Raw genomic sequence first — 14,518 nt, 5'->3', positions numbered from 1 at the left:
AGAGGCAAGTATACTCAGTGGTGGCATTATTATTTTTATTTTTGACTTCGAGAAGAAAGGAAAATATACTACTCTATTAAAATACTTCTTATTGGCTACATCTCAATTTCCCCACTCTTAGGCCTGGGCATACTTTTATGCAAATCTTGAGTGTATTTTTTTCCTATTATGGTTCCTTCTTATCCACATTCATCCATTCAGCAGATAATTTATTGAGCACCTATCATGTGTCAGGAACTTTTCTATCTCCTGGGGATTCCTGCCTTCAGGGACTTATATTCTAGAAGGGAAAGACAAAAAAAATTAAAAAAGGTAAATATATATGTTAGAGTGATAAGTGCTACGGAGAAAAATAAAGCAGGGCAGTGGTGACAGAGTATTCGGGAAGGAAATGTGCTGTGTAGTTGAGGTGGTCTCACTGAGAAGATGACATCTAAGAAGAGATCTGAAAGGGACAAGGGAGAACGCCATAGGGATCCCTGGGAAAAGGGCCGTTTTGGTAATGGGAACCAGGAGGAAACCAGAGTGTGGAGAGGAGGAGGAGGAGGGTGAAATAGTAGAAGATGCTCTCCAAGAGGTCATGTGCCAGATCTATGGGATCTCATAGACCAAAGGCAAGATTTTGGACTTTTTCCTGTATGTGTGGTATCCTAGTATGATTACTGACTCTTCTTCTGCCTGATCTCTTTCATCTTCTTCCTATACCATCCCCATTCCTATACCATCCTGACTTGTTAAAGTTAAAAAGAAAACAAAACAAAAAAACCAACCCAAAGAACAATGTGTTAAATGCAAATGATTGAAATCTAGGTGTCTATTTCTATTAAAACGCTTCTTTATATGTGTCATTTGCTGGGGAAAGCAAAACATTTGCTACTGACCTATTTAAATGTGCTGAGCTCAGTGCTCTTCCCAGTTCAACAAAATGTACTTAACCCTCTGCGAGGATAGAAGGTGGATCTATTGTTTGTTTCATAACTGTGTTGTGTGGTTTTTTGGTTGTGTGTCTGGCTTTGATGTTCATCTGTATCAGGGCATTTTTAGAAGGTAAGCTCTGGGAATACAGGTATGTTTTTGGTATAGTGGCTATTGTAGTTGACTCCCTGACATCCAGTCCACCCCACCATGGTCATTGTGGTTGACTCCCATATGGCCAGTCCCTCTTACTAAGCCAGTCGTGGCTTTCCTGCGCTCCTTGCCAGGGATGGGTTAAAGAATGGGCTAGGGACTCAGTGATGGTCATGGCTGAAGTTGAGGGGACTTCTATGAAGGATTTCCTTACTTCTAAGAAAGAAAGTAGGTTGCCTTTCTTCTCATCATTGCTGTCTCTGTGTGTGATGCCTGGAACCACTGCAGCCATCTTGCTACCAGCCTGAGAATGAAGTCAGTACTTTCTCAGCTATGGAATCATCCAACTCTGGAGCCCACCCACTTTGGGCTTTTTATGATGTGAGATAATATATATCCTTAATGTTTGAGGCAGGTTTGTTTGTTTCATTTATGGCTGAAAGCATCCTAACGGATAAAGATCTGTTAATTTCCATTCTTATAGCCCTTCTCAGAATACATTATATGGATTTACACTTAGTATTTTCCAGGAATATTTAGCTTCCTGGACTCTCGAGTTACTGAAATAATTTAGAAGATTAAAGTAGAAACATAGTTACATTAAATTGCCTTTGTATAATATCTAGAGTTTTGTATACAGGAAAGGACTATGATAACTTTGTATGTTTAAAGAGCTGAAAGGACTGTTTAGACAATATTAATTTATGCTAATGATCATTACTCTGCTTTTTAAATTAACAACATCTGAACTAGCAATAGTAGAAAGGGAAAGGTAAATTTCAAGATATGAACCAGTGCCTGTAAGCCAGATTCACTGGGGGCTGTTCTGGCATAAATCCAGATACTTTAAGAACTTAAAAAAGACCATTGAAGAACTTTGGATTTATCCCTTTATCCTGTTCATTTACTAAGAGTATCTGTAAGCACGGATAATACTGGCAAATTGAGACACCAATATACAAGGATTTTAAGGTGACCAGAACTGAAGTCTCATCAAATTCTGTACTTTTCCATCATCCAATCGAGTTTAGTGGGTTAGGAACATTACCACTATACTTATTTTGAAACAATAGTCTTGGTCTGTTAGCCTAACTCACATATCTGTTTTAGTAGTTATAAATGTTTAGAGAGGAATTTTGTTTCTCAAAAGGGGAGTGAGCAGTTAAAATGAAAAGTTTGGCCAAGACCCTGGGAAAATGCTAACAGTCAGTGTCTTTTCTGCATCTGCACTGAAATCTGAGCGGTCCAGGAGTTCTGCACAAGGTAGCTTTGTGCATATTTCTCTGGTTGCTGAGCCTGGAGTGAGCTACTTGACAGGCCTCTGGTAATCAGTTCCAAAGGACACACTGTTCTCTTTCACAATCTTGTAGGGAAAGGTGGACAAAAAAGTGTGAAATTAGTATTCTCTTCCCAAGTGCCCCCATCTCAAGCATAGCATTGCTGCGGGATACTGACAAAGGCTTAAAAATACTGGTCTCTCTTGCCTCCTTCACCCCTGAATACAACAAGTAAACAACCCCAAATACCTAGCAGGAAGATAGTTCCTTTTTTGTTTCATCAAAATCCAGGAACTTCTTGTGTTATAGTGTCCAGAAACGTGAAAGGAGAATTCTATGAGAAGATTTCAGCTGAGTAACATTTACAGGGTACCCATTGCTGTGCCACCGTGTGATGTGTTATTTAAGCTTTGCAGAGATAAATTAAAGTTTGCTTTTGTCTCCTTGCCTGCTTAAAGGGGAAAGCAGAAGCATGAGGTGTTATTATAAAGTAAGGAGGTTGATTTTCATGTGGGGCTTAGTACAAATAAGTCTCATTGCTTCATCTCATTGTTTGCTCAGAAGGACGTGCTGTTTTATACAATACAGACTTTTTTTTTTTTAAGATTTTATTTTTCCTTTTTCTCCCCAAAACCCCCTGTACATAGCTGTGTATTTTTAGTTGTGGGTTCTTCTAGTTGTGGCATGTGGGATGCCTCCTCAGCATGGCCTCATGAGCGGTGCCATGTTCACGCCCAGGATTCGAACCGGCAAAACCCTGGGCTGCTGAAGCGGAGCGCGTGAACTTAACCACTTGGCCATTGGGCCGGCCCCCAGACTTACTTTTTTATTTGCTTGTTTTTTATATTAAGACTGCTTGAGGGGACAAATAAGAGAAAAAAAAAAACCCATAAAAATAGAGAGGATGAAAGAGGTAGGGGAAAAGAGAGAAAATTTACAAGGAGAGAAATAACGTGATTTGCCTGAAGGAGGCTGGGAAGAGAAGAGATGGAAGAAGTTGAGATGCATTCAATTAAAATAAACGAGGACAGTTCTTGGTTGAGGGAAGTAAAACTCCAATTACAAAATCTTGCATGTAGCTGGTCAAATATGGTAGATTCTAGATCTACCTTTCAAGAGAAGAGGTCATTATAATAAGAATATAGGCTAATGGTTAATGAATGCTTATCATATATGTGCCTATACTGGTGAGAAGCAAGACTTTATGTATGTTATACAGCTATAGGGAAATTACAACCCTGTAATTTCCATCTAGCTCCTGCATTGATCCTATATATTTTTCAATCCAGTACATTTCAGTTGACCTGCCTGTATGTTGAATTCCTACGGCAAGCTTCATTAATCTCATTAATTCCATGCTCATGTCAACGGCTGAGAAGAAAAGTTGGAATTTGGATGGATTCTGTTGGATGAAAAGATGGAATAGTAGGAAACTCATTTCTTTTCCTTTCTTTTCTTCCCACCTTCCCTCCCTTCTCTCTCTCTCATTTTCTGTCCAAATACTTTGCTTTAAAGGACTATTGTAAAAACAAATTGATTTTAAATATTTGAGATTTAATGTATTGGGGCAATTGAGAAATGTTTGATATGGGGTATAGGTACAGGGGAAATGGTAATGGTTTTTATATGCTTAATAGTCTGTGCCTGAGCCAGGATAGGCTAGATTATGCTTCAGTAACAAGCAACCCCAAGATCTCAGTGATTGGCACAGTGGAAGTTTTTTCTCACTCGTGCTATATATCCAATATGGGTTGGTACCCAGCCTCACAGAGGCTTTCTTCATGATGTCTCTTGCCATAATCACCCTTCCAATGGGGAGGGAAAGTAACTTTTTGCCAGGAAATGATTCATTGTCCAAAGCAAGTCCTACAGGATGCCCAACTGTAGAGGGGACAGATAAGAGCCGTCAAAACATGTGTCTGAACAGGAAAGCCAGAACCAATGAGAGCTAGTACTATTCCTTGAGAAAGAGCAATATCAATAAAGGTTAAGGTGAATGTAGTGCCAACCACTTGAGTCCTGTGCTGCCCCTCTGAGAGCATCTTCTTTCTAAAAATCTGTGAACAGAATTTGATAAACCAAAATTGCATATGGAGTCAATGGCCAAATAAGTGATTTCAGGGCATGTTTGTTTATTCATTCTTTCCTTCATTCCTTTGTTTCTTCATCCCTTCAATAAATATTTATTGAACTATCATATAACAAGTACCTAATGAAAGCTTCGACATATTTATTTTCTTGATTTTTATTTTACTTGTATAATCTTTGGTGTTTGTTTCTTTAACACATTTTTACTGCCTTGTCAATCTCTTGTATGTGTGTTTATTTTGAAACTATTGTTTTTTTAACTTCCTTTGGGGTATGGACCTGATCTGTTTTCCTTACCATACTATCCAGATGTGTTTTTACTAAATATTTGAAAATCAAGGAGTAAGCATAGTGTATTGGTTGTATTTTTTCTCAGTATTTCTATGAAGCAGTTTTGAAAAAAAAACTATCCTAATTTATTAACATTTTAATTAACATCTTAAAATTTTATCTGTTATACATAAGGATAATTTTTCCCTTGCTGTTTTACTTATGAGTCAAATGACTCTATTACATGTCATTCCAGTGACTCAAAAAATCTCTGAATAATGAGTAAAATTGCTCTGAGAGGAATCTCATTTAGACAGTGAAACTGGTATGGTCTTTGAGTGTAAGTAAAAGTGTTTTTTTCAGTAATCAGTGCTCCCTTGGTTCATCTTTCCTTTGTGTTCTACATTCCCATTGCTTGGCCTAACTTATAATGTGGTTCTGTAATTTTGTCTTCCTCAGAACTGGGTGAACACAAGAAGTATCTTACTCATCTTTGTAGTCTACCATCCCTCAAGCTTCACACCATACCTTGTACGTAGTAACTGTTCAATGAAAGCTTATTAAATGGATTTGATTTTCATCATGTATAGTAGTTGATCTTTTGAGGCAATGCAATGCTAAAAATAAACCCGTAATTATTTAATAATACAGAAAGCAGTTGCGGAACAAAGTCTGAGGAGAGATGGGACAAGAGAGACTGCACTGAAGCATCTCTGTATGGAATGTTCTGGATTATTTAGATTGTCTTAATGTGTTTCAAGAGAGTACTTTGTTTCTCTGCCTGTATAAAATTAATGTTCCTGAAATTAAAAAAAAGAAAAAAGAGCGAGTTTTCTGATGTAATGAAGCCTCTATCAATCACTTGAACTTTCTTCTTAGGAACTTCAGTATCTTTGTTTCAGGAGGGTGGTTGAAGTAGATCTTCTGGGACCAAATCCAGTGTTTCTGCCTTGAAGAAATATAATTAACTGACATTTTAAAAGCTGCTTTATAGGCCTGTTCTGACTCTGGACAAAAAATATTACTTGATTTATAGTTTATGAAAAGTCTACTTTCAGAATTTGTATGTTTTATGGTAGCTCTTTTAGTTGATTACTTTCATTTTTATCCAGTAAATTATCTAGAACAACTGTATGATGTCATCAGAAGCTTAAGTTTTACTTCAATGTACTTGGAAGGCTGGAGCACAGGAAACTGTCTCACAGTGAATGTGTGCACAAGAAGAAGGGAACCGGGAATGATAGCTGCCATTAATTGATTTCCCTTTTACTAGGGAAGCCAAGGGTTTGGATATTGTTGGATCAAGTTATTGAAATGTCAAGGATTTTGTTTTGTGACTTGGATTCTCTGAATCCGAAATTCTCTGAATTTTGCCCTAAAAGAGCCCAACAATGGATTACAGTGTCACATTCTAAAGATGCAAGATTTTTCATTAGCATTAAAAAAAAATTAGCAAAAGGTCTGGATAATCATACTTCCTTTGATGTGTATGGTAATAATTCTAATTCAGGTGAGCTGAGGCTGGATATGTATGCATTATAAAAGATTCCAACAAGGACACAATTTTAGATTTCAACTAAAAGATCTCCCAGAGTTACTGTGCTTCGGGAAATTTGATTAAGAGTTGGTGACATTTATTCCCAAGCCATGGACATCCTTGGCAGTTTGAGAATATGGGCAAGTGTGATCTCTATGCTTCCAGGCATATGTGACTATCATGGCTAGGTGTTTTAAGGTGTTCTTAGGGTCTCGTATGTCAGTTCAAGTCGATGTGCCTTGTGGCTTTAGGATCCGTCAGTGGAGCCAGCCCCACTTTAATGATAATGAGTCCCTCCAACTCTCTAGTAAAGAGGTCTTGCATTGGTCCTTGTGTTGGTTCTTGGGATTCAGGTAGAAGAAAGAAACTCCTTCATGAGTCCAGACTCCACACTGGGTGCTTCCTGTCATCTTCATTCTCCACGTGAGGAGTCCTGGAGGGAGTGGTCAGTGTCCATAGGTGAGTAGTATCAGTGTTGTCATTTGGCCTATCCATGGCTTCTGGGGAAGGTGCCAGGCTAAGAAAAACAAAACAAAACATGACAAAACCAAACAGCCTAGGTCTAGACTTGAATATTTAAGTATTTTCAGCCATTAGCCAATGGCTGTTACTCTCCTAGGCTCTTACAATTCAAACTCCAGGCTACTAGTGCTCTGGATATTTCAATTTATCACTCAACAGATCCACTAAGTGCATAATGCTGGGCTTAGTTTTGTGGGTGTCGTTAAAAAAAGCTCTTGGAAACAATGTAGAGGAAGTATTTATAAATTTATTGGCCTGGTCTCATTTCAAACCTCTCTTCACTCAGTGCCTTGTCCATAATTGGTGCTCAAACTATCAGGTTGAATACGTGGGAATGAGTACCAGGCAGATTTATTAATAGAAGGCTCTGAACCCAGCAAGCAGCAGGTGGGCAGGGTAGGGTGACTGCCTGGGAGTGCTTTAAGGATGCAAGGGTGTTAAGAAGTCAAGACCTCTGGGCTGGTGAGGTCAGAGAAGGCTGAACAGAGGTGGCTGGGTTGGAGAAAGAAGAAGATCTGATTTTTTGAAGCTATCAGTCTGTGAAATTTTCTTCAGAACACAGAAATGCTTGAGTAAAGGATAGGGTTTTGCAGTTTGATAGAATTGGGCTTTTGTCCAGGCTCTGTAACTTGTTGGCTGTGACCTCAAGCTGGCCACATAGTGTCTTTGGGCCTTTGGCACAAGTTTAATAGTTGGGATAACATTATATTTGCTCAGTATTATCTTGAGAATTAATAATGTCTGTGAAGATGGCTAACAACGTGTGTGTGTATAAAATTTAATTTTATGATTTATCGAGTACTGCTTAGTACTAGGCTGTATTCTCAGCACTTTCCAAGTATTAACTAATTTAATTTTCGCAGCTACTATTAGGTTGGTATTATTTTCCTTGTTTTTCAGATGAGGCAACTCAGGCATTGGCCAGTAGCATAATGTGCACATAGTCATCCAGCTAGTGAGCCGTGGAGCTGGGCTATGAACCCAAGTGCTCAAGGATGAGCCAGTCCTCCAGATGCTTAGAGCCACAACACTACCTTTTTTTTTTTTTGAGGAAGATTAACCCTGAGCTAACATCTGCTGCCAATCCTCCTCTTTTTGCTGAGGAAGACTGGCCCTGAGCTAACATCCATACCCACCTTCCTCTACTTTATATGTGGGATGCCTGCCACAGCATGGCTTGCTAAGCGGTGCCATGTCCGCACCTGGGATCTGAACCGGCGAACCCCAGGCCACCGAGAAGCGGAATGTGCGCACTTAACTGCTGTGCCACCGGCTCAGCCCCTACAACACTTCCTTTAATTTGAGCCCCTACTGTGCATATCAGTGTTGGTTCAACTCTACAGTGAAAATACCAAGATAGTCTCTGCGTTACTTTAGTTTTTGTCAGAGTTGTCATTTGCCGCTCTCCCCCTTTTAAAAAAAACTTAGAGCAATTTTGGGGGTTAAATTTTTAGTGTTTACTGGTTATGTTACTATACTAGTCACTTGGCCCATTAGCCTCAATTTCTTCAGCAATAAAATAGGGACATCATATGTCTTAGCAGATTGCTGGAACAGTTAAAGGAGAGAATGTATATGAAAACAGTAAACTGTAAGGCATCGTAGAAATGAGGGCACTACCACAATATTTAATGTACTGGCCTTGATCAAATGCAGCTTTATTTCCCTAGTGACAGCATATAAAGAATAATTAAATCAGCTAACATTTGTTAAGCATCTATGATGTCCATAAGCACCTATGATATTTTAAATTTATTTTTGAGTCTCATCTTACACAAGGATTAGGTTTTAAACTTACAGTCAGTATATGGGGTGAAAAATGTATATAGTAAAAATTATCCTTAAAATACCTTAATGTCCACCCTTCCTCTGTTGAGCTTTAGAATGTTGACTCCGGGGACTTCGTTGCTTTTGTTCGCTGCTGCGTCCCAGGACGTCAGAAAGTGATCAGTACATATTTGTTGAATGAATTAATAGTTGATTTGCATTGAGGGGCCAGTTGTCTGAAAAGGTAACACCTTTTAGTGCTACGTCCCATTCAGTGCCGTAGAAGGCTTGTCCTAAGAAATACTCATGGAAACTCCCTTTGTGGAATCTGTAGTGTTGGATTTCTCTAACTTAATGTAAGTATAACACAACTCCACTGTGTATGTTTTTGTGCTTATCACAAGCTGCACAACCCCTGTTACTATCCCAATTCAGAAATGGTGAAACTGAGACTGAGAAGAGTCAAGAAACGTGTCCAAATTCTCACAGCCAGAGCCTACCTGCTGGCCCCTAAAAATATGCACATTCTCATGTTAAAAATGCCAGGTTTTCCAGTCTTCCTCCTGTAGCCAATTCTGTAATGTCTATTTGCCCTGAGCAAAAGTAGAGAATGGATGACAAATAAGAAGTAAGCAGGGTTATTTCTTGTGTGATTCTATGGAATTAAAAAGAGTAGTTGAAGCAGCAGGTGTTGCTTCTGCCTAAAATAACGTCTTCGTTTTGTTTGGCCCTTTCTTAAACATCTGTGATGGTTTGAACTTTTGGGAGTTTGCTTGGATGGTACTGAGGGTAAGGCTCCAAGATGGAACAATTATTGGCCCCGCAACTATTGCCATGGAATCTTCTAGCACTTAATTTTGTCCTGATGTTTCTGATAAGTTCCAAGGATGATCAGCAGTTTGACTCAACCAATGGCCCAGAATAATATGTCTGCATCTGTATCGTGATCAAAAGTATTTTATGAAATTTACTAGCCTGGACTTGGTCAGCACATGAGTTGTGTGTGGCTCAATATGAGAGAGTGTGCTGCTTTGTTTTGAGGACTTTTTATTACATAAGCTTAGAAACTTGACTTGAAATTCCATGACTTTTTATTCCTGAAGTGATGCCAGGACTTGGCTTATTTTTCATGCCAAATTAAAAAAATATTATTTGTAAGCAATTACATGTGACTCATTATTACTCATGAGTACCTGAAGTCAGTGGCTTGAGTTTTGAGTCAGTTCATTAGGAAATAGTCAGCAAACAACATTCCTTGGGGCTCCTCTAGGTGAAAAGTATCAAGGGGGTTATGCAGCCAGTAGGCTTCTTTCTATTATGACATTTCATATTTGAATGACACACCATTTAGGTTGAGTCAGAAAATGTATCCAGTGATAACCAGTAATAGCTTGATATTGGGTAAATGTTGACTGATTTGATTAATCTTTTAAAAATCTGGACATCCTTGCTGTAATTAAAAAGCTGCCACTTATACCTAAATGGGGAAAGGTGGTGATTTGATAGCTGTAAACTGGTTGGGTCTTTATTCAGACCTGTGTTGAAATTCACTTATGGGCAGTTCCTATAAATGATGTCACAATATAGTAACATTGTATCAATCTTTTAGAAGTTCATTCTTGGCTCTTTTATTCCAATAATGTTGCCAGATTTTACAGCTGCTGTGTAATTTGAAACAACGTGAAAATTGCCCTGTTTACTCATTCCAAGCAAAGGGCTAATGCTAAATTAATGTTCATGTTACAAGTTGATTGAATTAAGTAATAGCCAACTTTATTTACTCTTCTCTGGTCCTTTTAATTAAAGCCTTTTCCCCAATGCAACCATTTTGATTTCAATTCTTTTAAAACCAAAGAGAAAAAATCCTAAAAGTTACTCCTTTCTCCTTCATGTGCCTCAAAATAGCTAAGAAAGAGTAGTATGTTAGGAATTCCTGAAAATGGAGTTATGAAAGGGCTTTATGTCCTATGCTACCAAAATCCTTTTATGTAAACTGGGAAAAACCCATCAGATTCTGAATGAAAGCAAAGGAAAAAAAAAGTCAGGGCTGGTTTTAGTGGAGTGGCCCCAGAAGATGAATGCATTTTCATTGTGTTGCCTTTGAGAAGCAAGGGAGGTGGTGATACCTGTATACTTTCCCAGGAGGCTGTATTTATGATTCCTAGGCCTTATAGATTGCATCTTACACAATGTTTGATTCTGCTCTCTTGTCTTGGTTAATTCAGTCTTCACATTCTTCAGTATAACTTCTTTTGGTTCAATTAAGATTTACACTCCTCTCAGTTTACTTCTACTCTTCTATTGAGGCCTGTGTTATTGGTGCTGTAGGAAAGAAGGATTCCTTCCTGTTCCCATTACTGTTGTTTTTTATCAATGGCCCTTCTTTGCCTTGCCCTGAAGAATCTGCCCTCAAACCACTTTACATCTCGACCTGGATGTGATAGTTCTGCTTGGGTGCATTTAAATAAAATGTGGTGAAAAATGGAACTCCTTGTATTCCCTGCAAGTAGCACTTATCCCCCCGTGTTGTCAGTCACTGCCAGTAGGCCCCTCCCTCATACTTGGGATTCAGTGAGACGTATTTGGGACTCACACATTTTGGGGTTAAGTCATGTGCTTCTATTCCTGCTACATAATTGGTTCATTAGCCTGTCTTCTGGCATTAGTCAGCTCATCCCTGGATTAGTGAAACAGTTCCTTTGAGTTTTCTCCATGCTTGCTGTAAGACTCGAAAGAATTACTATCCCCTTTTTGTTGAATCACAGACACTTTTTTTTTGACCACTGTTGATTTCTCTCTGCTCTGTAGGAAATTTCTTATAGCCAATGACCATTAACCTGTTTTGTGCCCTGGACCCTTTGTTGTCTGGTGAAGCCATGGACTGTCTCTCAGAATCGTGTTTTAAATGTACCAGATAACATATATAGTGTTACAGAGGAAGACAGTTATGTTGGAATAAGTTATGAAGATATTAAGTTTATGATATAGTCATATATGTGGTTTTTTTTAACTGATTAAATGACAAGATTCAGTGGTGGGTCTAAGAATGACCGTAATTTTAAAGTATTGGTGACAGTAAAAGATGTTTTTGTTATCTACAATTATAAATGTGACAAAAAAAATTTGGTGACAAAGTCACAGATTCTAGAAATACTACTGTGGTTTATTAATTGAAGGAAATGTTGAATTTTGTCAGACTAAGTGAAATAAAGATGTAATTTTTCTTTTTCCAAGTTCACGGACACCCTCAGTGTGATCCACAGATTCCTACCTGTCTATGTATGATGCCCACTTGACTTTTTGCTTTAATTGACTTCCCTGTAACACAGCCCCTATTTGCTTGGGACAATGGTACCACCTTGTCTTTCCATTTCACCTTCCTGGTCCTTGTTCCTCCCTGGTCTGACTCTGCCCTGACCCTGGGGCCAGACAAACTAATCCCATTCTGGAAGGCAGCTGTGCTCACTACTATACCACCAATGCTGCACAAACTAACCCCATTCTGCAGTCTTTCCCATTGTATTTGTAGATTTTTATACAGCCCAAGAAGTTCTTCGCCACCATCAGGTTATTTCTTTTCCCTTCTGTTAGACTCCATTTAAGACTCAGTCTTCTCAAACTCAACCATTGAGTAATAGCCTACATTTGTAAAGCATTTTTACAGTGTGTATTTTAGAGTACAATATTTCACCTAGATGTCTCACTTGGTCTTAAGAGTAAAGAAAAATAGACATTATTTCCCATCCATCCATCCATCCATCCTTCATTCATCCATGCATCCATCCACCCAATGTTTATTGAGAGTCAACTATGTACCAGGTACAGATATAGGCACTTGGGACATGGTGGAGAAATGCTATCTGACTATATGGTATGGAGACCTAATCTAACCTTAGGGATCAGGGAGGGCCAGAGGCTGAGAGATTTGAAATAAGATCTGTAAGATCTGGTGGAAGAGGGTTGGGGGTGAGGAAATGGAGGAAATGTTTCAGGTAGAATAAACAGGAGGTATTTTTCTACTGATGAGGAAGGAAACTGTTGCTCAAAGTTAAATTACTTGTCAAAGCCATCCAACCAGGAAACTGGGAATCCTTATCTCTTCACTCTATGCCATCCCAGGGTTAGAAATGACATTATTCTCTGTAGCGTTTTGCTTCTATTGACTCTTCATGGCTACATATGGAATTAGCCAATCTGATGTATCTGTTTCCTATCTTTCCCTTTCAAGTTGGATATTCATTGAGGAAACTTTTATGTGTGGGTATTTTTTTTTTTTTTTTTAACTCTAGTGTAAGTTAAAATTTGGTGAACTCGATCGGCACGTGGGGAAGATTGAACATTACATGATGGTGGTATGAAATAGTAATAGTTGACGTGTGTTGAGCCTTCCCTGTTTACAAGGCACTCTTCTATATACTTTACACAGTCACTTGAGATAGAGAATATTCCTGAGCAACACAGGGGTTGAGTGTCCTGACTTTACAGTGTATCTAGAACATCATCAGGCTGGAATTTGAACCCAGGTAGTCTGGCTGTAGAGCCTATTTTCTTAAATTACTAACTTTATACTTGGGGATAATAGATAAGAACTTGTACAAAGCCCTTTGCTTGCATGGCCTTCTAACTCATCATGGCCAAAGTTATCATCAAAACTTATTGGCCATAAATTACTATATTGATATTTTGCATTTTCTCAGTCAGTTCCCTTGAAAGTTTAAGAGACCTTCAAACTTCACTTCTTCCTCTTTCCCTGGTTTGGCCACAATGCCATTCATTCCCTGGTTGACACTTACACCACCCACTCCTGTTGTCCACCACATGCCAATGAGCTCAGCTCCTAGAGGAAGAAAGGCTAGCCTTGACCCAGGTTGAAATGCCTATTTAAAATAGATTGCTGGGAATGTGCATTTTTAAAAAGCCAACTCTATTAGCAGTGGTTATTAGCTATATCCAATTTAGATTAAGTTCATTTTTTTAAGATTTTATTTTTCCTTTTTCTCCCCAAAGCCCCCTGGTACATATATTTTGTTGTGGGTCCTTCTTGTTGTGGCATGTGGGATGCCGCCTCAGCATGGCTTGATGAGCAGTGCCACGTCCACACTCAGGATCCGAACCGCCGAAACTCTGGGCTGCCTAAGTGGAGCGCGTGAACTTAACCACTTGGCCATGGGCCGGCCACTAAATTAAGTTCTTTCTAACAAATATTTTCTTCTACTTTGAGGCAGCGATCCACAGCTCTCATCCTCAGTTACGCACTGGAGTTGGTGCAGTTGAGCAACGATTTATTAGGTACAAATTAAAGATTTCATCTGGAGCTTGGTTTGCCTCATGCCTCATGCAGCCAAATATTTTTATTGTGTCTAAGAAATGGTGCAGTTGAAAATTAGACGATATTCATAAATGAAATAGAATTACATACTGAAGATATTTGACAGCTGTTGTTCCAGGTGCTCAATTACATATCTCAATCCATATCTTCCCATCGCTTTTCAGATCTGAAGACTTTTAGATAATCTCAGTATCTGTAGAGGTTACTTAAGGATAGTAAGTGACTTGAGGTTTTATAGTCATAGGGGGAAATAGAGGTTAAATGAGAAACTCTAAAATATCAATTTTTAGGGCAGTATTTAAAAAAAGCATATGGTAATTGGGTCAGTTTATATATGTGTGCACGTGTACGAGAAAGACACATGCATAGGAAAAGGGAAAATGTTTTTTGCATTATATTCCAATACTGTCACATATTAGAATAGTGCTTTATAGATGGAGATATGACCCTTACAGAGGTTAAATGAGTTGACAAGAGGCTCTGGGAGAGTGAGGACAGAGTTAGGATTGAGACACATCCTTCTGGCTTCAAGTACACTTGGTCTTTGCCTTCTGGCCAAACAGATGGCAAGAAGGATCTACTATGTCACAGGGAAAAAAAAGGAAATAGAGAAGGTGTTCATCTTGGGGGCCAGTGTGGTGCAGTTGACTCTAGATTTTT

At 38.8% G+C, this 14,518-nt stretch overlaps 1 protein-coding gene across 14 annotated transcripts in view; it reads left to right on the top strand.

Moving 5' to 3' along the window:
• Positions 1–14,518, top strand: part of LIMCH1 (LIM and calponin homology domains 1) — a 314,999-nt gene that overhangs the window by 35,411 nt on the left and 265,070 nt on the right. The gene's annotated exons all lie outside the window — the stretch shown is intronic.

The sequence above is a fragment of the Equus caballus genome, chromosome 3, assembly GCF_041296265.1.
Source record: "Equus caballus isolate H_3958 breed thoroughbred chromosome 3, TB-T2T, whole genome shotgun sequence".
NCBI classification, from domain to species: domain Eukaryota; kingdom Metazoa; phylum Chordata; class Mammalia; order Perissodactyla; family Equidae; genus Equus; species Equus caballus.
This window is presented reverse-complemented; position numbering and strand designations above follow the sequence as displayed.